The sequence below is a fragment of the Heptranchias perlo genome, chromosome 31 (assembly GCF_035084215.1).
Source record: "Heptranchias perlo isolate sHepPer1 chromosome 31, sHepPer1.hap1, whole genome shotgun sequence".
NCBI lineage: Eukaryota > Metazoa > Chordata > Chondrichthyes > Hexanchiformes > Hexanchidae > Heptranchias > Heptranchias perlo.
In genome coordinates this window covers 12,836,713-12,863,714 of record NC_090355.1, presented here as the reverse complement: position 1 = coordinate 12,863,714, position 27,002 = coordinate 12,836,713, and positions in this window count along the sequence as shown.

Genomic DNA, 27,002 nt, shown 5'->3' with positions numbered 1-27,002 from the left:
CAGATAGTGTTGAAAAATTTAAGGGGAAATTGGATGGATTTTTGAAGGCATGGCGATTAAGAGGCATTAATTTTGGGACTGGCAAGATGGACTACCAGATCTCAAGAATTTCCCTATTACCAGGAATAATTTCTAATCTCTAATGTTCACAATACTTGTGATATGCAAAGTGGGAACGACATTTGCCCCGGATTTGTTCAAATATCATAAATTATAAAATCGTATCAAGTCACAATTCAATAGGTGGGCACCATACTGATCAAAGATGAGGAAAGCAGATAGTTAAATTTCCAATGAAAAACTACAAAGGATTATAAAAATAGTGCTGAACCTACCAATAAATGAAAAGAGGTGAACTGACCAAATCTCTCAAAATACTTTCTGAAAAATCTTTTGGTTGCCATTTTTTTCTCAATAACTGAAATCTCAACTATCAAATAAGAATTGTAGCATATTAAAGGCAATGAATTACACATTCCACCACAGATTTACCGATTGTCCTTTATGTCTTTGAGTACCTTCAGTAATATTTTTCACTAGGAGACCTCAACATCTTTCAAATATTTTTTGATTGGAGTTGATATTCTTCTGAGAGCCAAAATACCGTCAGCTGATGAGAATTAAAGAACTCAAGATGGAAGATGTGAGCCGAGCTTTCACAGGATACTGCAGTATGGTCAAAATGGAGACTCTCTGAACATGTCACCACTTATGATTCCCTCCGTACAAGAACTGGAAGTGTGCTTAAAGATCAGTTTGTTTTTCCAAATGATTTCAAAACAAGCTGTAACATGAATTTTACAATCTTTAGGTAAACTTTGACGAGAAGCTATTTTCAAGTGCTTAGAGGCAGACAGACAGAGGAGGAATGATTACAGCACCTACACTTTATTTTAATGATACTGAGAATTCAAAACAACTATTGTTTACATGAAGATTTATTTATCCATCTACAGTGGGTAAGGAAAACATTGATTATTTATTTTGCAGGTACCAAGTAAGAAAACCCTGGCTTTACTGTCTGTGGGGAGAACTACTGCAAAATCTCCCCCCCCAATTTCTTTCACTTGAGATGTGCAACATCCCCTTCCCCTCCCGACAAAGGACATCCACTAATATATGAAAAAAAGTTTTGTGCCTAATGCATTTGCATCACACACCAGACATCACAGTTTGTTACAATGCAAAACAACCTTACAAAAATAGAGAAAGCAAGCCAATCATTGACCAGGTTTCTAATTGATTTACATCAATTACAACTGCCATCTTCAATGTCAAAGTTCAAACAATTGATTTTGTCATTAGGAATTCACAATTAACCTACAATTCTGAAACTCTCTCTGAGGTATCTATTACTATTCATTGCAATGTCTTGAGACCATATGCACATACACTTCCTGTCATTTGAAGTATAAAATGCATCATTCATATGACATTTGACAATTGTAATAGAGTCCAATTTTCAAGCGTTTTTTTGTAAGGATGCTTACGTAATCACGTAACATGATTTTGACTAGGCGCCCCGATCTTCTTCAACATTTTTATGGTTACATATTTGTTTACTCATCGAGTTAACCAATTCTTCTGTACGACAAACTGCAGCCATGGAGACAAGTTGATTTATACAACCCAGAACTCCAAGTATCACAATCTGGATGCTTGGTTACAATTTTGCATATTTGGTGTATCTATTATGACTACTATGTGCTGAAATGCGACTTGGGCAGGGACTCAAAGAATCACATCTGCTGCCAGTTATAAAGCCTGATATTCAGTTCCATTGAAGTCAATGGAACCCTTATTTTTTATGTACCATTAAAAAAAAATTATTAAATAGGAAAATCCATGTTACATTATTATCTGGCAGACAAAAGAAATGGATGGAATGGTTTTGTGTTCATAGAATCATAGAATCACAGAATCATACAGAAGCACAGAAGGAGGCCATTCAATCCATTGTGCCTGTGCCTGCTCTTTGAAAGAGCTATCCACTTAGTCCCATTTCAATGCTCTTTCCCCATAGCCCTGCAAATCTTTCCATTTCAAGTATTTATCCAGTTCCCATTTGAAAGTTACCATTGAATCTGCTTCGTCCACCGTTTCAGGGCGGGCATTCCAGATCATTAACAACTCGCTGTGTAAAAAGATTTCTCCCCATCCCCCCCTCCAGTTCTTTTGCCAATTATCTTAAATCGATGTCCTCCGGTTACTGACCCTTCTGCCAGCCGAAACTATGTTATCTGTTCATTACTGTGAATCTCAGCTTAGACTGACCCAGTTGGTCCTCGCTGCTACTGAGCTTCCAATACCAGATGATTCACTTGGGGGGGATGAATGACGACAGTCGGTGGTCAGCAGTATAGAGGTACAATAAAGCCTTGAAGAGAATATACATCACAAAATAGAATCAATTTGGAAATCTGGGACATTTCCTCTCAGACCATCACTTCATCATTTAATATCTTAGGTTTTGCAGTATTTGAGTGGGATAGAAATTTACATTTAAATGGAAGAGGGAAAATAAGATTTTTTTGCCTTCCCTCCAAATAAAGTTGGAATGGAATTTTAGATCCTCAGAGTTTTATGCTTGGCAACCTATTGAAATGGATCATGGCTCAAAATAGAATGTGCATAGACACAACCTCATAGGACATTAATATCTTAATTCAAGATCTGAAGGGTGGATATGATTCAGTAGAGGAATGCTGCTGTTTTGGATGCTTTTTTGCCAACTAATTGACTCCACAAACTCCGTTCTCCAGCCACCGACTCAATCCCTCTGCCTGGCCACTGTTTGAGGCTGAACCAGACTGTTTGTAACCATGGCGCCCTATTTGACCCTGAGCTGAGCTTCCGACCCCATATCCTCTCCATCACCAAGAGCACCTACTTCCAACTCCGTAATATCGCCCATCTCCGCCTCTGCCTCAGCTCATCTGCTGCTGAAACCTTCATCCATGCCTTTGTTACCTCTAGGCTCGACCTTTCAATGCTTTCCTGGTCGGCCTTCCACCTTGCACCGTTCGTAAACTTGAGCTCATCCAAAACTCTGCTGCCTGTATTTAACTCGCACCAAGTCCTCCTCGTACATTACCGCTGTGCTCACTGACCTGCATTGCTTCTCGATCCAGCAAAGCCTCGATTCTAAAATTCTCATCCTTGTTTTCAAATCCCTCCATCGCCTCACCCCTCCCTATCTCCGTTTCCTCCTCCAGCCCTACAACCCTCCGAGATCTCTGCACTCCTCCAATTCTGGCCTCTTGCGCATCCCTGATTTACTTCGCTCCACCATTGGCAGCTGTGCCTTCAGCTCCCTAGACCCTAAGCTCTGGAATTCCCTCCCTAAACCTCTCTGCCTCTCTACCTCTCTCTCTCTCTCTTCTCCTTAAAGATGCTCCTTAAAACCTATCTCTTTGACCAAGCTTTTGTTCACCTGTCCTAATATCTCCTCATGTGGCTCGGTGTCAAATATTGTTTGATAATCGCTCCTGTGGAGCACTTCTGGATGTTTTATTACATTAAAGGTGCTATATAAATGCAAATTGTTATTGTGTTGTTGTTGTTCAGAGCCATGGGCCAGGGTTTCTGGCTTGTTTGCTTGTCAGCCTATAACTTTGATGTATTAAAATGAGTAGAGGAGTAAGAAACCAGCAAAAAACCCTGGCGGTGGTGTTTAAATGTATTGAGGCGTTAAATTGGGCAGTATAGTGATCTAGTTTCAGTGTTATGCAGCCTCTCGAACATCCAAGATGGCGTCCTGGCTGCGAACGCACGTTTCCAGCGTGACAGACACCAGATGCCATCTTGGTATAGGAGTTAGTGCAATTCAAAGTGATCGACACCATTTCGGACCTTAATGCTCAACTCAACGCACAGTCTTAACCCCGATCATCTGAACATGTCTAAGAGTGCCTGGAACGCTATTTAAAGGGACCATGCAGGATTTACAGGTTAATTGCAGGATTATTGCTTCTGGCTGCTGGTGGAATAGGACGTGTTTTTTGAAGCTCCCTATACTTGCTGAGAGTTCCTAGAGTACATTTTAGAATAGTTTGGCAGGTACTGCCTTACGGTTCTGAAAGTTACAACCGTGGTCCAACAACATTTCTGGCAACCGTGGGTGGTCTGCTAGGGCTCCCGTTGGGCATTGAGCATGACAGGGAGCATGCAGAGAGGCCACCCACGGCAGGTCAAGCTGCGAGGAGAGGGAGGACAAGGAGGCGCAGGGCACTGAGCAGGAGGCCATATCCAATGAGAGCCTTCCGGGACCAATTCTTTTACCTCAACGTGACCGAGGAGGAATGCATCAAATGAGGTTCACCAAGGAAGCCGTGACCAAGATCTGTCGACTGGTGCGGCCACAACTGCAGCCTCAGAGCAGGGCGAGGACGGCATTGCCGGTGGCTGTGAAGGTCACCGTGGCGCTGAATTTCTACGGCTCAGGATCATTTCAGGCCTCCGCTGGCAAGATGGGCAACATCTCGCAGTTTTCAGTGCACTGCTGCATAAGGGAGGACACAGATGCATTGTAAGAGATGAGGAACAGGTTCATCACCTTTCCTCTTGACAGAGACAATCAGAACGAGCGAGCACGGGAGTTCGCTCGCATTGCTGGCTTCCCCATGTGGTGCAGGGTGCCATTGACTGCACGCACATTGCCCCGCATGCCCCGCATATCAACTCGGCCGTCTTCATCAAACGAAAGGGCTTCCATTCCCTGAAAGTGCAGCTGGTGTGTGACCACACGCATCAAATCATGAAGGTCGATGTCCGCTACTCTGGGAGCAGTCACGACGCCTTCGTTATGCGGCAGTCCAATGTGCCAGCTATCTTTCACCTGTCTCGGCAAGTCAAAGGCTGGCTACTTGACGACAAAGGCTATTCCCTCATTACTCTGGTCAGGAACCCATGCACACGTGCACATCAGGCTTATAATGAGACCCATGCTGCCACACGCAACATCATAGAGCACACCGTAGGCCTCCTCAGACAACACTTCCGCTGCCTAGACTGGTCTGGAGGAGCCCTGCAGTACTCCATTGAACGGGTGAGCAGATTCGAGGTGGTATGCTGCATGCTGCACAACCTCGCCATCATGAGGGACCAGCCGCATGATTGGAGAAGACCCTGAGCCAGAGGTGGAGGAGGAAGAGGCTGAGGAAACAGAGGCTGAGGAGGAGGAGGAGCAAGGGACTGAGGAGGAAGAGGGGGAGGAGCAGGAAGAGGAAGCGGAGGAAAACGCAAGGGTGCAACAGGGACCACATGCCTTGTCTGCAAGGGCTCTGCCTGTTTGCCTGATCCATGCTCGCTATCAATAATGTCAACTACATCCCCCAACTCACCAACAGTCCTACACTCCCCACCTTTCCGCTTCCACAAGACAATCAAATCATCCTCCATCTGATTGCACATTGGTTTCTCCCTCAGCTCTTCGCACAAATAAAACCCACCACCAAATGCAAATTCAAAGTTACATTTATCAATGAATAAATGAAATTATGGAAACAGAACAGAATTATTCACCTTTGTGCATTGCCTTAGTGCCTGTTGTTCGTGTGCCTTTACCTATCCTAGTGCTCCTATGAGGTGCTTCCCCAGTGGCTGGAGCTTGGGTGGTGGAAGGCTGCTGGCCTTCAAGAAGGAGCGTGCAGATGGCCTTGGACGATGACCTCGAGCAGCTCTGGGCCGGGAGGGCCCGGCTTCAGCATGGGCTACAGCACTCTGGCCTGGCTGGCTGACAGACAACAACAAAGGCACTAGCAGAGTGGCAGGGGTGGGAGCAGGAATGCTGTCGTCCTGAGAGAGGATAGCAGGTCCGACTGCCATGGCGCCACTGCCACTCTCCCGAGGCAGCGCCTCAGCAATCCTGGTGATCAGCTGGAGAACGGATTGCTGGAGTGCTGTGATGCCCTGGAAGCCCCATTCCACAGTGGTCCCCAGAGCCACAGTAGCAGCAGTCTGAGCTTCCATTGCAGCAGTCTGAGCAGCAACCATAGCTTGCAGGCCTTTGATGCCTGTAAACAATGCGCAGTGTCATTCTCTGAGCTGGTGGAAGTGAGTGTCAGATGGAGTGACGGTGTGGCTTCAGTGTCCCCCTCCTCTTCCTCTTCCTCCTCCTCCTCGGACGGTGCCGCCCCGTGTTCTTGGGAATCTGCAATGACAAAGGGAAACAGGTTGAGTTGTGGATCGGGGAGAGGAGCAAGTAAGACGTGCGTGCCGACAGCATCTGCAGCAGGTGATTCAGAAAAGATTATGGGAGGAGGGAGATGTGGGAAATGAGAAGGAGCAATAGATATGCAGACCCCGCCCCCCCCCACCTCGGGACCTCCAGCGCGGCATGGGGTCACGGCTGCAGCAATGGCCCGCCCAATGATCCAAAGCACTGTCTCCTCTGGGAGGGTGAGGACGTGTAAGCGTCCCCGTCCACCCTCAGGTCTCTCCTGCTGCCGGCTGTTATGCGCCACCTTCTCCTGCAAGACGGAGGACAGTGCGCCAGTGAGTATCCTGCAAGGTGTGTGGGTGATATGCCTGTCGTGGTCGAATAGCTGCCAGTGTGCGTGACCTGTGAGTGGTGGTTGTGTGGCCTGCAAGTGTGGTACTACGTGCGGGTGAGATGCAGCATGCCAAGTGCAGCATTGCGTAAAATTGGCAGTGTTGATGGGTGGGTGACGGGAGGGTGTGATGCGTGGAGCAGTGGTGCAGTTGGTTGGATGTGCCACTTGACACTTGCAGTCACTCACCTTGACCGCTCATGTCAAATCATTGAACTTCTTTCGGCACTGTACCCACGTGCATGGTGCCATGTTCCTGGCGTTCACTTCCTGGGCCACAGCCCGCCAATGCCTGCGGAGATGCAGTCTGGAGGGTCTCTCTTGCCATCCTGCGGGCACATATTGGCCCTCCTTTCATCCACCCCTTCCAGCAGGGCGTCATTCGAGAAGCTTGGAGCCCTCTTTCTTGCCGGTCCTGCCTTCCTTGCAGCAATCTTTCCCTTCTCCTAGTGAACGATGCATGTCCCATTTAAAATGTGCACCTGCACCTTTAAGGAGTGCAGGCTGCCAATGATGTGCGCTGAGCACACCTCATTTCCGGCTTCCTCATGACCCCTAATAGCGGACCACGCTACCCGTGCCTGAAAATGGGCCCTATCGAATTATTTTCCCCCCATAACTTTTAATGATTCAGTGCCAAATATGGAAACTATTTCCCGTGAGAAACATACAATAAAGAATAGAAATTAGAAACCTGATAATCTATCGACTTTGTAGTTTGCTGGGTTTCTGGGTTCAATTGAAAGACAAGCTTTGGTTTGTTTGTTGTCCGCCTGTAGCTTTCTCCATTACCCTTCCAAAATAAAGATAAGGCGAGAGGGCTTTGTTTCTCAGGGATCATGGGGTGTGGAGCTATCTCTTTAATTCTATTAGAATCCAAGTTTAATGGGGAAAATTAAACCGTTAGATTCTGTTTAGAACTGTTTTTTTGAGGTTTTTGCACATAACAGCCGTTTTCTGATCCAGTGGGGCTGATGCTCGTCTAATTACCGCCCCGCTTTAAAAATTGCTAAAAAAACCCCACTGACTTACCACTGGAGGTCCACCCATTCCGATTTTTGTGCAAGCTTCGATTTAGGCGGCCAATGTACTCGGCGGAAACAGGCGGGGGCCTAATTAAAATATTGAACTAGGGATTGACTGATGCAGTTAAGACCCCAGCGTGATTTTTAGGTCAATCAGCACTGCCCACACCTGCCCACAAATTATGGGAGGCACAGGTGGAGAGGCAGCCATTTCCTGCGCTACTTGTAGGGATCCTCACCTGCTCTCATTTAAAAAGCTGCAGAAGTTTGGCAGACGTTTTGTTGGTAGTTTATAGTAGTTTCTGGCAAGTTGCTCAATTTCAAAGTGAATGTAGTGGCTGGACAACCTTCTGAGATCTTAAGGGGGCATTGGCAACGCACTTTTTTTTTACTGCAAGGGGGTCCTTCTGGCAATTCCACTCTGTCCAGTGGAAGAGGAGCAGCAGCAACAGGTGGAAGGAGCATATGGAGCTGCAGCTGCAGTGAGACCAGCTGGAAGGAGTTGAGGCCTTCGGACTCCTTACCCTGCCAACAAAGTCTATAAGCCCAGGATAACACACCTGCACTTCGCTGAGAAGTGGTGCATAAGGACTCTGAGCTTCTCTAGAGAGGCTCTCACAGAGTTGTGTTGCCTCCTGCAACAAGTAGAGGTATCTCTTTAAATCTATTTAACTCCAAATTTAACAGGGGAAAATAAGCCAATAAATTCTGTTCAGAACAATGTGTATTACACAGTGCAGCTGTCTTCTGATCCAGTGGGGTTGACTTTCGTCATGCACCCACTACCACAGCTGGCATTGCCCGGTGCGGTCAAGACCACAGCAACCCTAAACTTCTTTGCCTCAGGCTCCTTCCAGGTTGCCACTGGGGAATCAGTAACTGCAGTCCATGCTTGCATTAAGCAGGTGACTGATGTTGTGTTTACTATACAAAACACTTTCATCACTTTCCCCCATGGATAACAGAAAGTAGCTGGATAGGGCTCCAGGGTTTGCACAGATTGCAGACTTCCAATAAGTCCTGGGCCTCATTCACTACACCCGCATGCCCAAGGAGTTCCTTCTCATGATTCCACAGCCTTCATGGATCACAAAGACTTCCACTCCATTAATGTACAATTGGTGTGTGATCACAAGCAGCACACCATGTGCCTGCCTTCCCGGCAGCTGCCATTATGCTTTTATTTCCATGTGATACAACCTTTTTTGCACTACTACCGAAGACAAATTTCTACTGCAGTGGGTTTAGGAATACGGCATTGAAAGTGTAAATGGTTAGATGTTGAGTGAGGTCACGACCTGGCTTGGCTGCGATGCCCACCTCAATCAAGCAGCCAGCAGACATTCACAATCTAGACTGACACGCAAAGAATGGCCGGTTGGACAATGTACTGCAGAGATCCTGACACCCAGACCCCAGCCTGAGAGCTAATGCTTCAAGGAAAGGAAAGGTGGAAAAGTAAAACAAATGGGTGGAACAGTTCACTTTGGGATTACACATACTAATTAAGCTTGATGAGTTTTTATAGTGGGATACATGGAGGGGAGTGCTACTGTGATAACTGCTCATATCTAAATAAATCCCTGATACATCCTATAATGACAACTCATTGGTCTTTCCCTCCAGTCGGTGGAAGGTTGCCAAGGTTAGACGAGGATGACACATTTTTCAAATGTACCCACAAATTAAAACAAAGATTTGAACCAAAATTAACCATGTAAGAAGAATTAGCAGTCTTCGAGGACAGATTTAAGAAATAATTCTCACCAAGCTACAGAGTGACAAATTATTTCCTTTCCTCCATGTAGGATAGTTGTCACAAATGATCAATACATTTTTATTCCTAATTTGATGAAATGGGTTCATTATTAATACACAATCTTCATCAAGGATGGCAATTACATGGGATTCCTCAGACGAGACCGAAAGATAACACAACAGAATCTGACCCTCAATAAATAATGACTTAGAAGTATGCCAGGTTCTTGGGCTCGCATGCAAGAGAAGAACTGGAGGGCACTAACATTATCATGCCTCAAGCAAGACTGGAAATGAGACTAAACCTTCCCTCCACCCCAGCCAAAGAGTAGTGGATATATATGGAAGAGACTCAGCAGAAGCAATTACTGTTGCTTAGATTAACACCAGCAGCAAAGAGCTAGATAAATATCTGGCTGAAAACAGAGCTGAAGTTTACACAGATGGATATAGATTGAGATGATCTAACTGTATGATAGTTCCTGCATCTAAAAATAGGGTGAAAGCAGCCCTTCTAAATTTCAAAACATAGCTACCAGACATCTGGGAACTCTTAACAAAGAGGTGAATGAGAATTCCACGGTGTCTGGGATACCATCAGAACAGATACCTTATGGTAGTTACCACTTACAAATTTAGCAAATCCACATGCCTTGTATTGTTAGATCACACTATGCACCATATTGGAATTAAGGTGTGTCAATCATTCAATACCCCCAAGGTGTTTTGGTCCTACCCTCAATGAGACTTAACCCAGATTTTAATAGTTTGTCACTGTGTTTACAGATTCAATCGGGCTATAGAACCATAGGGGCTAATTTTAACTTTTGTCACCGGGTGAAAAACAGGTGATGGTGAATCAGCAGCCCATTTTATACCTCGGCAGATTTTCTGTCACCCGCTTTTTGCTCAGTGATGAGAGTTAAAATTAGCCTCATAAAATTTTACAGCAAAGAAGGAGGCCATTCAGCTCATCAGGCCTGTGCTGACTCTCTCAAAGAGCTAGTCATTTAGTCCAATTTCCCTGTCTTTTCCCCATACCCTTTTACTTATCCACTAAAAGCCATTATGGATTCTGTTTCCATTGCTGTTTCTGGTAAGATATTCCATCTCCTAACAACATTCTATGCAAAAATATTTCTTCAAATCTCTCCCTTTATTCCTTTAGTGATGGTCTTAAATTTATGCCCCCTATTTACTGACTCACTGACCAGCGGAATTAGTTTTCCCCTATTTACTTATCAAAATCCCTCATTATTTTGAACACCACCATCAGATCTGCTGTTAATCTTCTCTATTTTAATGGATAAATCCCAGTTTTCCTCAAGAGCTTCCATGTTCTGATGGGGAGGCTGTGGCCAAAGAGCTACCCAATATCACAGGCATGTGAATATGTATCCCTCCCTATTCTTGAATACATGATACTACTTAAAAATTAGGGGGCTCCAGAAAGAATCTAATTATTGCTGATTGGGATTAATCAGTTCTCTCTCATATGAAAGTAAAACACTCAAATTGAAAGAACATCTTTATCTGTACAGTGCAGCATACCTATGTGTTTTATGTTTCCTTCACCCCTTTCTAGGTTACCACGAATTAGGAATACTTGGACAACTTTATAGCTGGAGAACATTATGTACAGTATTTTCTGCAATTTCAACATTCGGTATTCCAGGAAATTTGGAACCCCTTCCTGCAATATTCCGCTGAACTTATGTTGACACAAACAAGGCCCAGACCCCTAATAAAGGGCAAGCATGATCAAATACAGCGCAGCGCCTAGAACATGGCAATGTCGATTTTCATTTCATTTATTACTTTATTTTACTTTGCATAGTCAAAATAACTTTTCACGGTCATTTATAGGCAGGCCTCACGGACGGAAGACTGCCAAGTCTCTTGCTTTGAATGATCTGTCCCGGAGGGTGTTCTGTTCTAACAATGGGTGGTGTGCCTCTGCTGTTTTACTAAGTGCCTCATTCATTCACTGCACTGTTCCAAGGCGAGGCAAGTATTAACCATAGAAGTTTACAGATTAATAGACTGGGAGAGAAAGTAAAGGGATCCATCAATCTCCAGCATCGATTACCTAAAAAACAATTTGCAATTTATGAGTTACCATTTTGAGGATAGTACATTCTTGCTTCTAAAATGTAAATGATATTTATATGTCTGAACCATTTTTTAAAAATGTATATTGTAGTAACTGGTTTTGGTTCTGCTAATTGGGAAGGTGTTTCCCAATTTTATTTTTATTCTGAAATAAAGAAAACAAACTCAAGAAGATATTTAACAAAGGCTGAACGTTACATTTATAAGCAGTTCAAATTAATGTTGTTGACCATCTCTGATGTTATCAAATGCAATTTTCTAATTTTTTTTAAAAAGACTGCACCTTTCAAATCTTTTACAATGAGAAGACCCTTTCACAATATCTTTATGTCGCTGATGGCTCAGCGAGTTTATCCAGTGAGTAGCCAAATCATACAGACTGGGAATGTCTACGGTTTGATCCCCACCTCAACCCCTGGTCTGTGCTGTTAGGTTGCTCTCAGCCAGAGCTCAGCACCTTGATTAGGGTTCCCACTCCTGATCATTATTCTGCTCAGATTGTTGATGTCAAGAGGACAGGGCCAGCGTCAGCTGTGGTATCCCCTCACGGTCATGTAAACTGCTGACCCTCATCGTAAAGACTCAGAGGAACTGGACACAAGCTATGGCCTGTTCAACCATACCCTAGTGCCATCTTCAGCAAGGAGCACAGAAAAAAAAAAGATTGTCAAGAAAATTTTTAAAATAAGCTTCATACCATGTCTAAATAAATCAGCATCGGGCAGTTTAAGAGAGTCATTTTCTTATATAAGCAGTAGGAATTTCAATCTTTGCTTTCAATAAGAATTCAAATTCCTAGTGCTGGGGCCCCAAAATGGGGCTAAACTTTGCCAATACTCTTACAAAACAACAGATTTAGTTGTGTATGGTTTTTTTCTTGTGCATTTTGCATATGTTGTACCACGTCAGATAATTTTTCCAGTCTGACTGAATCATTTTTAATATGAGCTTGTGAGAACAGCCAACATTCTATCACTTGTTTCATATTAAAACATGTTCAGGCATGTTTTGGGCGCTTCACACTTGAATCGGCTTACAGTTCTGATTTTTTTTTTCGTCGTTAACCATTCAGTGCTTCTGTAATCATTTCAAATATTTATTGGGGTGGGGGAGCTTTTGCGGTTTACAAAATACGATGGGCCCTGATTTTTTTAAATGATTAAAGTTTGATTCTGTGCCAATGTAGTTGTTCCTGGGCTTCACCTTCCTTTTAATTGTATCTGAAATGGTTTATTGTCAGTAACCATGCGCTAGTTCTGGAAAGCGTGCAAGAGGGTTTCTTGACTTCTTTGCAAATCATAGAATCAGAAGGAGGCTTTTCGGCCCATCGTGCCTGTGCCGGATCTTTGAAAGAGTTATCAATTAGTCCCACTCTCCTCTGCTCTTTCCCCCATCGCCCTGCAAATCTTTTCTTTTCCAGTATATATCCAATTCCCTTTTGAAAATTACCACTGAATCTGCTTCCACTGTTCTTTGAGGCAGTACATTCCAGATCATAACAACTCGCTGCATAAAAAAAATTCTCCTTATCACCCCCCTGGCTTTTTTGCCAATTTTTAAAAAAATCTGTGTCCTCTGGTTACCAATCCTCCTGCCTGTGGAAATAGTTTCTTCCTATCTACTCTATCAAAACCCCTCATAATTTTGAACACCTCCATTAAAGCTCCCCTTAAGCTTCTCTGCTCTAAGGAGAACAATCCCAGGTTCTCCAGTCCCTCCACATCACTAAAGTCTTTCATCCATGGTACCATTCTAATAAATCTCCCCTGCGCTCTCTCCAAGACCTTGACATCCTTTCGAAAGTGGTGATGCCCTGAATTGGACACAGTACTCCAGCTGAGGTCTAAATTACAGAATAATTCCACAAATGGCCTCTGAGTGAGCCCTTTAAAATCTGGTTTATTCACCATCAGCGTTCTAAACTCTAAACTGCAGATTGGCAGTGTGGAAAAAAAAAGGTTAACATTGTAAACACTTTAACTGGGGACAAGGCGGTACGTTTTAGTGTAAAATTTGTTTTTTCTTTCCCATTGATGTGCCAATTCCTACGGCAGGTCAGTACTGACATAGGAAAAAAAATATTGGCACACTGCAGTCTGTTACTTTTAAAAAATAACGTTAGTTCAGGATTTTACTTCCTATCCCCCCACCCTGCCACCCCCGCACTGATCCCATGCAAGCCCTTCATACCAATTTAGAAAAAATCAGACCAGATATCTCGAGGAGCTAATGAGGAAAGAATGGTTAATGTGGTATTTGATGCTTTATACAGTGCTGCCCAGAGTTCAAAATAAAGGAAATCCTCTAAAACCTATAAATCAATGAGGACCTCATGAGATGTGTTAATTTTATAAAATAACCATTATTCCAACATCATCCTTCACTGTGGTAATTGTGTAGAGAATCTTTCCTACTCTTAAAATATTGCAATCGTCCACACTTGGAAATTCGCTGGCATAAGGATATTATCATATGGCTCTTGTTTGCTTTGTATTAAAACCCAGATGTTGAACCTGCCAATCTGCAATGTGTTGTATGGATTTTATTCAGCCCCGCACTTGCCCTGCGCATGAAGGGATAGGGTCTGAGGATATCAACAGCGCTGTGGGAGGAGGTCACGCAAGTAAGTGATGGGAGGTTGAGCCACTGCTGGCGCCACAGCGGCCCACAGGTGGGGCTCGCCGCGCGGGAACTCTCACCTGGGGGGAGAGTGGAAGTTGGGGCTGAGGGCTAGGGAGAGCGGGGATCCTTCATGTTGGGATCTCAGGGGGCGGGGGGGAGGGGGGGGGAAGGTGGTTGGGGACCTCGGGAGCCGGGGGTTGGGTGCGGCAACGCTTGGGATGGAACTTTATAGGTAAGTAATTAACTTTTTTTGCAGGCAATCGTTAGAGTTGGATTTGGACACTCATTTGCATATGCAAGGGGCCTAACCCGCTTCCTGCCTGCCATTTTCGGGACTTAGAAGGCAGTGTAGCACCTGAAAACAGGGGCTACGTGACCCAATTTCTAGGCCATGGTTCCCAGTTCTCCACCATTGGGGTTTTCTTCGCATCATGTCTGGGTCTGTTGTAGGCTAATTGATAGAGATTGATTGCTGTAATTTGTCAACAACTCCATTATCGTTGCATCGTGCGACTACCAAGAAGGTGAACTAGATGGACTGTGGTCTTTTTTCGTTTAGCATTATGTTCCTATGTGTTGTTTCTAACTTTGACTGGGGTGGAGGTAAGCACATTATAGCTGGCCTCAGTTCCACTAGACTACTGGGGGATGAGGAGAATCAACCACATAGAATTACATAGAATTTACAGCACAGAAACAGGCCATTTGGCTCAACTGGTCTTTGCCAGTGTTTATGCTCCATACGAGCCTCCTCCCATTCTATTTACTTCATCTCACTCTATCAACATGTCTTTCCAATTTTAAAGACCTTTATCAGGTCACCTCTCAATCTTCTCTTTTCTTTGAAAAGGGCCCTAGCCTTTTCAGTCTTTCCTGATAGTTGTATCCTCTCAGTTCTGGTATCATCCTTGTAAGTCTTTTTTGCACTTTCTCCAGTACTTCCATATCCTTTTTGTCAAACGGAGACCAGAACTGTGCACAGTACTCCAAGTGTGGTCTAACCAAGGTTCTTTGTAAATTTAACAAAACTTCTCTGCTGTTGAATTCTATTCCTCTGGAAAAGAACCCCAGTGCTTTGTTTGTACTTTTAATGGCTTTGTTAACCTGCCTTGTTACTGTTAATGATTTGTGAATCTGTACCCCTAGATCCCTTTGCGCCTCTACCCCATTTAGACTCTTATTTTCCAAGGTGTAGGTGGCCTCCTTATTCCTCCTTCCAGAATGCATCACCTCACGCTTATCTATATTGAAATTTATTTGCTATTTACACATCCACTCTGCAAGAGTTCCTGCTTCTATTTGCTACCCAGTGAGGACAGGATTGGACTTGACTGTGATATCCCCGGATGGACCCCCCCAGAGTCGAATATGCCTGCCGACACTGTCTAGGCTCATTCATGAAGAATGGGCACTTGGACAAAGTGTCAGAGGGCATCCAGCACCCATGGTGTCATACCCCTTGAGTGCCTTAAGGACAGGAGGGAAAAAATTGCAGGGACAGAAAAAAAGTAATGTTTATTAGAGTTATTTCCCCTGAGCTTATGCAACAGTAATGAAAAAGTATATGTTTATCATTGAGCTTAGCATACTTGTGACCATTTATTCTGGAGGTGAACTCAAGTATCAAAGTACATAAAACCTAGTCCACTGCCTCCCTTCTTATCTGATAATATATACACCAGTGGCTCTGTGTATATGTTGCGATCAAAATAACCTTACAATACTGGAGCTGCAATATACTTTGGAGTCCTATGACATAAAGTTCTTCAACAGTATCAGGCCACCGAAATACAATAAGTTCCTGTTACAGACTCTTTCAACGACAGTGAAAAAAAAAACAAAATCGCATAAGATAAGAAAATAATTTTCACAAGAAAAATTAAATATTATTTACAATTTGATATTACTCCACACATTTCGGACAGTAGTACGATCTCATAGCAGAGCCAGTGAACATCGACTTTGACTTATGACCTCGCCTGACTTGCTATATTAAATTATTGGCTGTTCGATCAATGGACGGGTACCCGGTATCATTTATTTTATTGGCTTTAGGTTATGGGTCCTTGTTGGGTTTTATTTTGTAATATTTTCTCTTTTTTAGTAGTGCGAGTATATTGTGAATACCTCTTTCTGGTTCCTCATGTTACTTCGCGCATCCTAACTTTAAACAGTGCTGCTGAAAAAGGCAGGAGAGGAGCACAAAAATCTCAAGCTGCCAACGTTTACCGACAGGTCAATTGTACAGAAAAGTGCGCTCTTTTCCCAGTGCTGAGCCTGAATGAAATCCATTCAACACATTGCAGGTTAGCAGGTTCAACATCTGGGTTTTAATACAAAGCAAAGACAAGTGCTAAAACAAATAACAGTCGGATGATAATATCCTTGACGTACATATATCTTCTTTAATACTGCCATTAAATCCTATTCTAAAAAAAACACTGGGATTGGATTTAATTATTTCCCTAGATGTGATGTTTTTAGTTTCATAAACATTTGACCATTTTACAGGACAATCAGGGTTGAATCATGTAAGAACAGAATGAGTGGGTAAATTCATTATTGGCCGCATGTTTAAACAGAGGAGGTTAGGTGATGATTGAAGATTCAGTGAGTAATATACACCAAGGCTTTTTGAATGCTGTAACAGCCATTATTCATATTGATCTCACCATGATATAAAACCCTTTAATTCATTAACAAAAAAAACCCTCATCATAACCCCTGATGAACTGTCAGTGTAATAATCTATTACTTCCAGGTCTAGGATTTTTTTCCAATGGGAGAGAAATTGGATCCCGTCGCGCCTGATTTCTGGGCAAAAATAGGAGTTGAGATGACCAATTTCCGGGCACTATCTTCTGCACCCGATCCACCTTGAAGTGCTGAGTATCCAAAGCACCTGCATAAAACAGGTGTTAGGTCCCTTGAATATACTAATCAGTGGCCTAATGCCTATTTCAGGACCCTGAGGCAAGAACTGGGCATGCTTCACTTAATTTCCCCAGGTCTACAGTAGCCTAACCAACGGTCCTTAAAGGGGCTTCTGGAGGCCGCCAAAAACAGGTAAGTTTTCGTTTTTTTTTACTTATCCTAAAGTAGAAGTGCTCACATGGTTCCACAGCAATACCACGGGCCACTGCTGGCCAGCACTCGTCCTCACCTCCCATTCACCATCCCCCCACCTCCCAGAACGTATCGCCTGACAGGCTTGCCGTCTGAGCCGACCAATTTTTAGAAGGCCCTGACCGACAAACTGCATCGGGAACCCCAATGGGCGTCCGCAGCATGCCAGTATTACGTAGATGGGGCCCAAGGCCAATTTCCAGTGAGTCTCAGGCTTTCATCTTCCTTCATGCCACCCACATCACGCTGGTTTGCAGCATGAGACTAATTTCTCGACCTATGTATCAAAATGTTATACACATAAATATATATATATATATATATACACACTGGATATATTGTTCAATTTTATGTTTGAATATTTTGAGCATTCAATGTTATCATCAAGCACTCCCAGGTCAGGCATACCGCAGTTAGATGCAGAGTGAAGCTCTCTCAATTCTGCTACAGCAATGTGCACTGGCCATTATCTCAGAAGAGCACTATCTAATACACCAGTGTGACATTTTGTATTTTCCATACCAACCTTCCATCTGACTCCTCAACTTAGTTGCTAATGGGCATCGATAAAAGTGTTCCAATTTAGCACTAAAAACTAGGATGAGATTGTCCAAATACAATTCATATAAGGATCGTTATAGCGAACAGACTAAGGAAATATTCATCCCATCAGTCTGGGTTGGAATCAAACCCAGGTCCCAGAGATAAAAAATCAGTGTGTTGAACCACTAAATCACCCATTCTGTCTTTTGATTTTAATTTTATAATATCAAGAAGCATTATCTGCATGATAGCAGTTTAAGCAAGAGAATTTAGAGATGTTCTCGTAATACCAGAAGTACCATGTCAATACTGCAATTAAACCAATCGCTAGATTCAGACTCGAGAAGTGAGTCAGTCTGAAAGGAATTTGTAAGCCTCAGCGTGATCCTGAATTCTGTTGTACATGAAGTTGTTTTCAACCGTAATAAAGAAATAAATCTTTATCATTCAGTGCTGGATTATCATAAACCTTAATGACAATATAACATAAAACCAGCACATGCTGGTGTCTGAAGTGCTGAATGAGAATAGGAAAGTGAAAGTTAAACTAAAGAATGACAATATGTAACTGAAAAAAGTGCACACAGCCGCATGCAGTAAAACAAACGGTATTAGAATAGCTATTACAACTTCCACCCAGTCTTCAACTGGCTAGAAATCTTGCAGAAACTTTGAAAAGTTTTAAACATTGATTGGAAGCTTATTTAGCAGCTATCACAGCAAATGTAAAAAGCAAGACGAAAGCATCCATTTTCCTACATGTTATTGTGGAAGAAGCACTGCTTATAATAATTTCAACTGAGAGGAAGAAGGGAATCTGGTACTGGTTATAATAGTGAATGAATTAGAGAAATATTGTAAACCTAAAGATAATTTTTTTGTATGCATTCAGAAAACGTATGTAAATAAGAACATAGGAACAGGAGTATGCCATTCAGCCCCTGGAGCCTGCTCCGCTATTCAATTAGATCATGGCTAATCTATACCTCAACACCATTTACCTGCGTAAGCTCCATGCCTCTTGATACCTAACAAAAATCTATCGATCTCAGTCTTGAAAGCTCAATTTGTTCCAGCCTCCACAGCCTTTTGGGGGGAGAGAAATACATTAAGAGCTCACAGTAAAACCTGTAGAATTGCTGAATTGAAGGAACTAATAAAGATGGAATAATTTGTGGAGTACCAGATAATCTTTAGAGAGAAAAGCTGCTGGAGGAGAGAGCTTGGATTTAGACAAAGCAGTGCAGAGAAGTGGGATGGCAGAAGATTTGCACACTTAAAAAACTGAAACCATTCAGGCAGTGGTTAAGAATGGAATGAATGATAAATCTGAAAATCAGTCAAAGCCAAAGGAAGAAAAGAAAAAATTGTGCAGACAGCATAGATTCAATACTACCCAATTTTCCTCTGGGAAAGTATGCATGAAATGGCAAAATTAACCATTATGCAAAGTGTCACAGGTCACAGAACAGGCAAAATCGCTGAGGAAAAAAAACACTTTCAAGGAATTTTATGTGGATGTCATAACTGCAAGTCAAGCAAATGATAGAGTTCAGATCCTGTCATTAGTAGAGTATGAAACAGCTATATTATATATAAAGTAGATACAGGAGCATAAGTGAATGTCACTTATGAGCAAGAATGCAAGAGATTGCAAAAGAGAACTAAATTGCAGAAGGCTAAGCTAAAAGTGACAGGATATTCTGACACAGACATCCCAGTGAAAGAAAGGATTTGTTATCAGTAGTTGAGGAGAAGATGAAGTTAATCAGAACCGAGAAATAAACAATGATTGGTGGATGGTCACAAGTAAAATAAGTTTGCTCCCCATGCATTCAAGATTACTGGAACCCTAAAGAAGGGTTAAAGAGCAACAGTGTACAAATAGAGTAAGATTGTAATACCAAAAAGCTTACATAAGGAGATGCTGCAGAAGATTCATGAGGGACATATGGGAACGTAGGAATGTACAGGACCAGAAACAGCACTGCGGTCCATCTGGCTGGGTCTCCGACGGCTGATCTTGGGGGACATACGGGCATCAAGAAATGTAAAAAACAGACATGTGATGTCCAAAATAAATCAGGACATTGCTCATGTGGTAGCAAATTGCTCATCTGTCTTAAAATATAGACCAAAGCAACCAGCAGAGCCGCTGAAACCTCACTCAGAGCCACCATGCCAGAAGACAAGTATGGACTTGTTCACAGGCAAGCAAAGTATTTGAAACTTTTAAAACATTTCAGAGAAAGGTATAGAATGGGGAAACAAGATTTGTTTGTGCTTATTCTTTTGGTGTAGAAGGATAAATATTACAGTACTAAAAGATACCCTTGATATTTGATTAGTTTTATTATGATATTAGTGTCACTGTACTTGAGCTTCAAACTTTACCAGGCTAAAGAGATTGGAATTTCTCTGGACATACAAGAAGTATAAGGGTTAAAAATTAATATTATAGGAAGCTCATCAAGGGATTATTAGTCAGCTGTTTAGTAGCTAACTCCAGAGCACCCTGCTTACCCTTATTTGTACACATTGCACATTTTGCCATATATCCCAGGCACATTAATATACATTCCAAATACTAACCAATATAATGTAATTGCATCCACATATTCTACTTTGCAGTCCTACAAACAGCTACTACAGTCAGAAACATGTTTTGGAAAAGGTTCTTTGTAAGCACGAGAGCTTTAAACAATGAATATTGTGTCAAAATAGGATAATGTTACTGTGAAGAACTACCATGCTAACTTTTCATTACTTTATACAAATAATACTTTGCAAGAATGCACACAGTTTAAACACTTTCGGTGTTAAATTGGTCTCCGCCAGTAGTGTAAAATCATAGTGAATCGGCAGCCAATGGAGAAGAAAATGGAGCGCAGTGTAAAATGGGCTGGCAATTTGCAGTGAGCCAGTATCTCACTACAGACTAATTTCAACACCTGAACCTCAAGCTTTTATTTAAAACTTCCCGCGAGCAAGTAAAATGGTAAACAAACCATGTTATTCACTTGAATAAAATTGTCTGTAGCTTTAAAGTTATTTCTTTGTATGTTAGATCATGGTTTGAGAAGAGTTAATATTCCATGACTTACATTTTAATCTTCTGCTTTATGTTTATTTTAACTTCTGAAACAGGCATGAACAGCTTGTACTGTGGACGAGTGAGATCTGAGATTTCTTGGACCCGAGATGGGGTTACTTTGAAATAAGGGGCCTCACAATTGATGCACTAAGGATAGAAATTTGCCAAAAATTGAAGTAGCATATGGTGCAGCAAATGGCCAGTGGTGAGCGTAAGTTTGGACAGATGTGAGTTAGAGGAGGAGGATGCCTCATCTTAGTAAGGCTGTTTGCTCCTGATGACCAATCAGCACATTCGGACCCTTACAGCACCCCCAACCCTTGGGGAAGAACCCCTGAGGCACTTTGGCTGTTACTGCGCAAATCCTGTGCTTTATCCGACAGCATACAAATCCCAAGTTGCGCTGCGCCTGATCTTGACCAATTTCTCTTGCCAACAATGGGTGCGTCTTTCAGCACTCCTCTGGTATTTTAACTAGCTAGACTACCAATTGTAAAACTACACCAGCTTGCTGCTTACTGCTACCATTCCCACTTTGCAAACCTTTCAGTTCACTTGGCAAAAGCATGCCGGAATTTCAGTAAAGCTAGCTAGGGACTGCTAATTACAGAAGATGCACTCGGGACACTCTATCTCAGAGCTCCAGCAGCTCTGCTTGCATCATATCAATGAGAAACGGCTGTAATTTATAAGTTAGAAGATGTGCTTTTAAAGATGCTACAGCAATGCTGCAAAAAAAATTAATTGTACTTTCTTATTGCATCGTAGCAAATCAGTTACCGTTTAGTGAGGCAAATTAACCCTTTATCCCCACTGGAAAAAGAAAGCTTCCATTAAATGACTCCTTTTAAACTGCATAAATTTTAACTTCTGATAATAGAAGTTGGTGTCGTGTTAGGCAGTAGCACATGCCTTTTGTATCTGATTACAAATGGAAGATTATATCACATCTGAGACTAGAGAAAAAAAAGGACACCTCGTCCAAGTTTGAATGGCACCAAAAATACATGGAAAAATTAAGATTCTATTTTGGTGCATTTGACATCAGCCCCTAACAATAGAGTCTAATAAACTACAATACCTGAGGGAAAGGGTCTTATGACTATGATCCCTGTAATGCTATGTTTCTGCAAAACTCTTGGAATTCAACAACTGCCATGAGCAAATGGACCAAAAAGTGCACAGACAGGGGAGGGCCTGGGGTTGAAGGAAGGATTGAAAAGGCCTCACCAGTAGAAAATGATACAGAGAGAAAAAATATATTGGCTTAACCTATGGGTCTAATAACAGAGTAAAAATACCTGAGGGATACATTACAAAATATTAAGGGAAGAATTGTTTTGATAGCTATACACAACAATATCATAACTGTCTTCACGAAGATTCTCTCTGGTTGGTACTTCTAACTACTCATAAATATGATCTTGGTATTGATTTAAACAAAAATAGAATTTTAAAAAAAACAAGGATGCTGAGAAATACTGACAAGTTTCATAATATTGTTGTAGGCACTGAGAATGCCAAAAAGGTCTTATAAAATATTACAATCCAACTTACTCGCTTGCCACAGTTCAAATGAAAGAAGGTTAAAAAAAACATAGGAAATTGTGAGTCCTCATTGTTCGATATTTCCATTTTTTTTAACCTGAATTTTTGAATTCTCAAATTGCTATGATGGGATGTGAACTCACGTTCTCTGGATTATTTGCCTAGGCCTCTGGGTTACTAATCCATGATAGCATCATCTGTGATTTGTGAAGCATTGTGCATTATCCCTCCTTGGCCTCCTCAACCTCTCCACAGCATTAGACATGACTGACCTTGCCATTTTCCTCCACTGCCTTTATTCTATTGTCCAACTTTATGGGACTGCCCTTGCATGGTTCCACTCCTGCCTATCCAGTGCATGCTAGTGCATCTCCAGCAATTTCTTCTCTTCCCTCCCCAGCACGATACTGTCAAGTTCCCCAAAAGCCCTATCTTTGGCCCCCTATTCTTCTTTATTTTGCTCCTCAACAGCATCATTCACAGGTATGGAGTAGGATTTCAAATGAAAACACTTAAGCTCTACCTAGCCATGACTTCTCTTGACCCATTGCCATCTCTGTGCTGTCAAACCGCCTGTCTGAATTCATCATGGATGTGTCACAACTTCCTTCTACTGAACAGCAGGTAGATCAAAATCATCATTTTTGGCACTTGCCATAACCTCTGTTCCCTTGGCGCTGATGCCGTCTGCCTTCTCAGCCACCACTTAAACTGAACAAAACTTTGCACAACCTTGGCATCATGTTTGACCCTGAGTTAAGTATCATGCGCCACATTGTCTCCATCACCAAGACTGCTTACGTCCACCACAGCAATATTGCCTGCCTCCACTTTTATCTCAGCCCCTCCACCACTGAGATGCTTTTATTGCTTACAATTTCCATTATTCCAATGCTCTCCTTTCTGACCTTCCATTATCCACCTTCCATTAACTCCAACCGGTCCAACTACCCACATCACGTCCCTTACTAAGTCTCACTCATCCATCAACCCCATCTTCGCTGATCTACACTGGTTTCCTGCCCCCTCCAACGCATTCAATTCAAAATCCTTCATCTTCAAATCCCTCCATGGCCTCACTTCACCCTAATTCTGAAACTCGTCCAGCCGTACATCTCCTTCTGCACCCTTTGATCCTCTGACTCTGGCCTCTAGTACATCTCCACCCTAAATCGGTGGCACAGCCTTCAATCACCTCAGCCCTATTCCCTGGAACTCCCTCCCTAAACCTTTCTAATTCTCTTTCCTCCTTTAAAAACCTTCCAAAACCCATTCTTTCAATCAAACATCTCCTATCCTCTCTCTTTTGGCTCAGCGTTGAATTGTCTTATAATTTCTCCGTAAAGCACATTGGGAAATTTTGGACATTAAAAGTGCTTTATCAATACTTCTGGTTGTTGTTGCGATCTCCTGCTAGGAAGAAAATAGATCAAAGAAGGAAATCACCTACCTTGGGAGGAAAGGAAAGAAGGAGAAGAAAGATGCTCAAATATTTTGGCCTGAGCAGCTGAGAATCTGTATTATTTTGTTGATTTTCAGCTGCTAAAACCATGTTATTTTACATTGCCCTTCCCCCAAGTGGGCATTGGTTTTAATACAAATTGGAATGGAGGTCATGGGCTCAATTTTTAAATGGTGGCGGGTTGGCAGTGTGGGGGGGAAGGCGAAGGTGCGCATGGCAAACCCGAATAAATAAACCTTACCGTTTCCGATGTGATCGCATCGTAATTGATGGTGATTAACGTGCTCTCCAGGTTTCGCCCCCGGCAGCCAGCCTGATTGACAGGCTAACTGCCGACAGAAGCTGCAACGCAAGAGGGGGCGAGAGAAAGAGAGAGAGCCAGACGTCATCTGGCGCTGGAACAGAAGATCGGGGGGGTGGGGAGAGTGGAAGATCGGCGGGGCGGTGAAGGGAAGATCGGGGGCGGGGGAGAGGGGACGATGGGGGGGGGGGGAGAGGGGAAGATCGAGGGCGAGGGGAAGATCAGGGATGTGAAGAAGGGGAGATTGGAGGGGAGAGGGGAAGATCGGGGGGAGAGGGGAAGATCGGAGGGGGGAGAGGGGAAGATCGGGGGGGGGGGAGAGGGGAAGATCGGGGGGAGGGGGGAAGATCCGTGGGGAGAGGGGAAGATCGGGGGGGGTGAAGATGGGGAGATCGGTGAGGGAGACATCGGACATCGAAGCAGGGTGGAAAGGTAGGTTGATTTTGTGTTTTAACTTTGTGTAATGCTTTTTTATTTAATTTATTTTGTTTCTTTTTGCCTGATCCGGCCCTTCGCCTGGTTTCACCAGGCGTGAATTAGAATCCGTGGGAAAGCCGCCCAGGTAAGTTAAAAATCATTCCAACTACCTAATATGTCACAAGTAAACTGCCTTAAGTACCTCGGTGAGGTACATTTGGCTCTTTAACTATCATCCTGCCGGCTTTAATTGCCGGCGGGACTTCCAGATTCAGGATGCCCGTGCACACATAAGTGCGTCTGTGGGGAACTTGGACATCGGCGGGTTAACCCAAACGGGATTTCCTTGTTTTTCGGAGCCCCCCCCCCCCCCCCGCCCCCAACGCAGCCATAATTTCCCGGGAAAATCAAGCCCCATGTGTCCAAATTTGAATAGCTCCCTGGTGTCATTTCTCTATCTCATGCTGAGCTGGACTCGCCTACCTTTGAAAGGGTTTAAGAATGCACGTCCCTCCACTGAAGTAACAACATGAGTCTTTTAAAGTTGTGCAATGCAAACAGTAATTGGAAACAACTTATTGAGGATAATTTTAACCCCCAAGAATGGGTGGGTTGGGGGCAGGTGGACAGTCAAAATAGTAGATATTTGGAGTGGGACCGCATTCCCGGCTCCAATATACCCACTTCTGGGTTTAACCCAGGCAGATTTGTATGCGTGTGTACAACAGACACCAGGAAGTCTTAAAGCCGGCGGGCCGATACTTAAAGGGGCAATGTACCTCATTGAAATATTTGCGGTACTTAATATTTTGTATATTGGAAAACTTAAATGAATTTAACCTTACCTGTTCGAGTTTCCCATTGCTTCTGATTCACGTCAGGTGAAAGCAGGCGGGAAGGGCCGGATCCATATGGTGAGTGCCTTTATTGCACTGTCTGTGGGCCTGGAGGAGCAGGAGTGCTTCATCCAGGCCCAATAAGCTCACCTGGCCGACAGGACCCCTTGCAATCGGCTGACACCCACCCCCACCCGATCCAGGATGCTGGCTGTACCCCGCCCCCCCTGATGTCGTCGCTGGCTGACCCCCCCCACCGATCCCCAATGTTGGCTGGACCCCCCAATTTCATTGCTGGCTGACCCCCCCCCCCATCCCCGATGCTGACTGGACCCCCTGATGTCGTTGCTGGCTGAACCCCCCCACCCCCCATGATCTCCAATGCTAGCTGGACCCCCCGATGATGTCCACGAGCCCCCCACCCCCACCCCTGATTTTTCTGCAGTGCCGATGATCTCGCTCTCCCTCCCTCTCTGATTTGCAACTTCTTTCACTGCCGACAGGCAGCTAGCTTGTCAATCTGGCTGCCTGACGCATGGGAAACCCAGAAGCTCAAATGCTCACCTTCAATTGAGTTGCGATCACAGATTGCGAAGCGCTCAATTCGCTTTTGGGATCCCCGCACAAATATCTGCAGACACACGGGGTACCCAGCTCAAAGTAAAAATCATGCCCATTGAGTTTTGCAAAGGATAAGTTAAAACTTGAAAATATCAATTTTAAATTTGACAACTGTGATATATATCAAGAAAATCTGTACGGTTGTCAATATATTATAGGACCATACTTTCCTTACTTTGCTATTTTTATTTAAGCAGAAGACGTGAGTAAAAGTGTTAATGGAATGTTCATCCATGTTTAGTGCTCATTTTTATCCCTCCAAAAATGGATTAATAAATATTTGTGAAAATTGATTAAAAAGTTCATTTTCTCCATTTGCTAAGGTCAACTTACAGCTGCAAAGTCAAATTAAAAAGTATTTTATTCCAGATCAGTAGAAACAAAAACTAATAGCCAAGCACCTGTATGAATGATATTTGCACTTCTATAGCAGTTGATGAATTAATGATATTTGAGAAAAGCCTTCTGTACTGGCCAGGCCCACAGCAGAGATTAACACCAGGCACCCATCGGATTCTTATATTTTCTTAAATGCTGAGATTATTCTTGCAGTATATCAGAACGCCTTCCACTAAATCTAACTCACTATTCTGGGTCTAAAGGGTTTTAATAAGTGTTTAAACTAATAGAATTGCATGATGAAATGCCAGTAAACTCAGGGACTGAGCTGTAAATTTCTGAATGCAACACATTTCCAGAGAGAGGGTTTTGACATTTAAACATTGTTTACTAAAAGAATTTATAAACATCCAAAGAAATAGCTGTGAGAAAACCCATAGGATAGGATGGTCTAACATAAAAATGTAATGGCCTAATCCAAGTCCAAAACTCTTACTTCTCCTTGAGTTACTCAATGAGACCTGGCAAACTGCTTGAAATAATAACATATCTATAATAACGATAGACCCATCTTTGTTATATGGAGCCTGCAAATATTTAGCAATTAGAAATGAAGAGAATGTTGAAGACAAAGTTAGAATACTTTT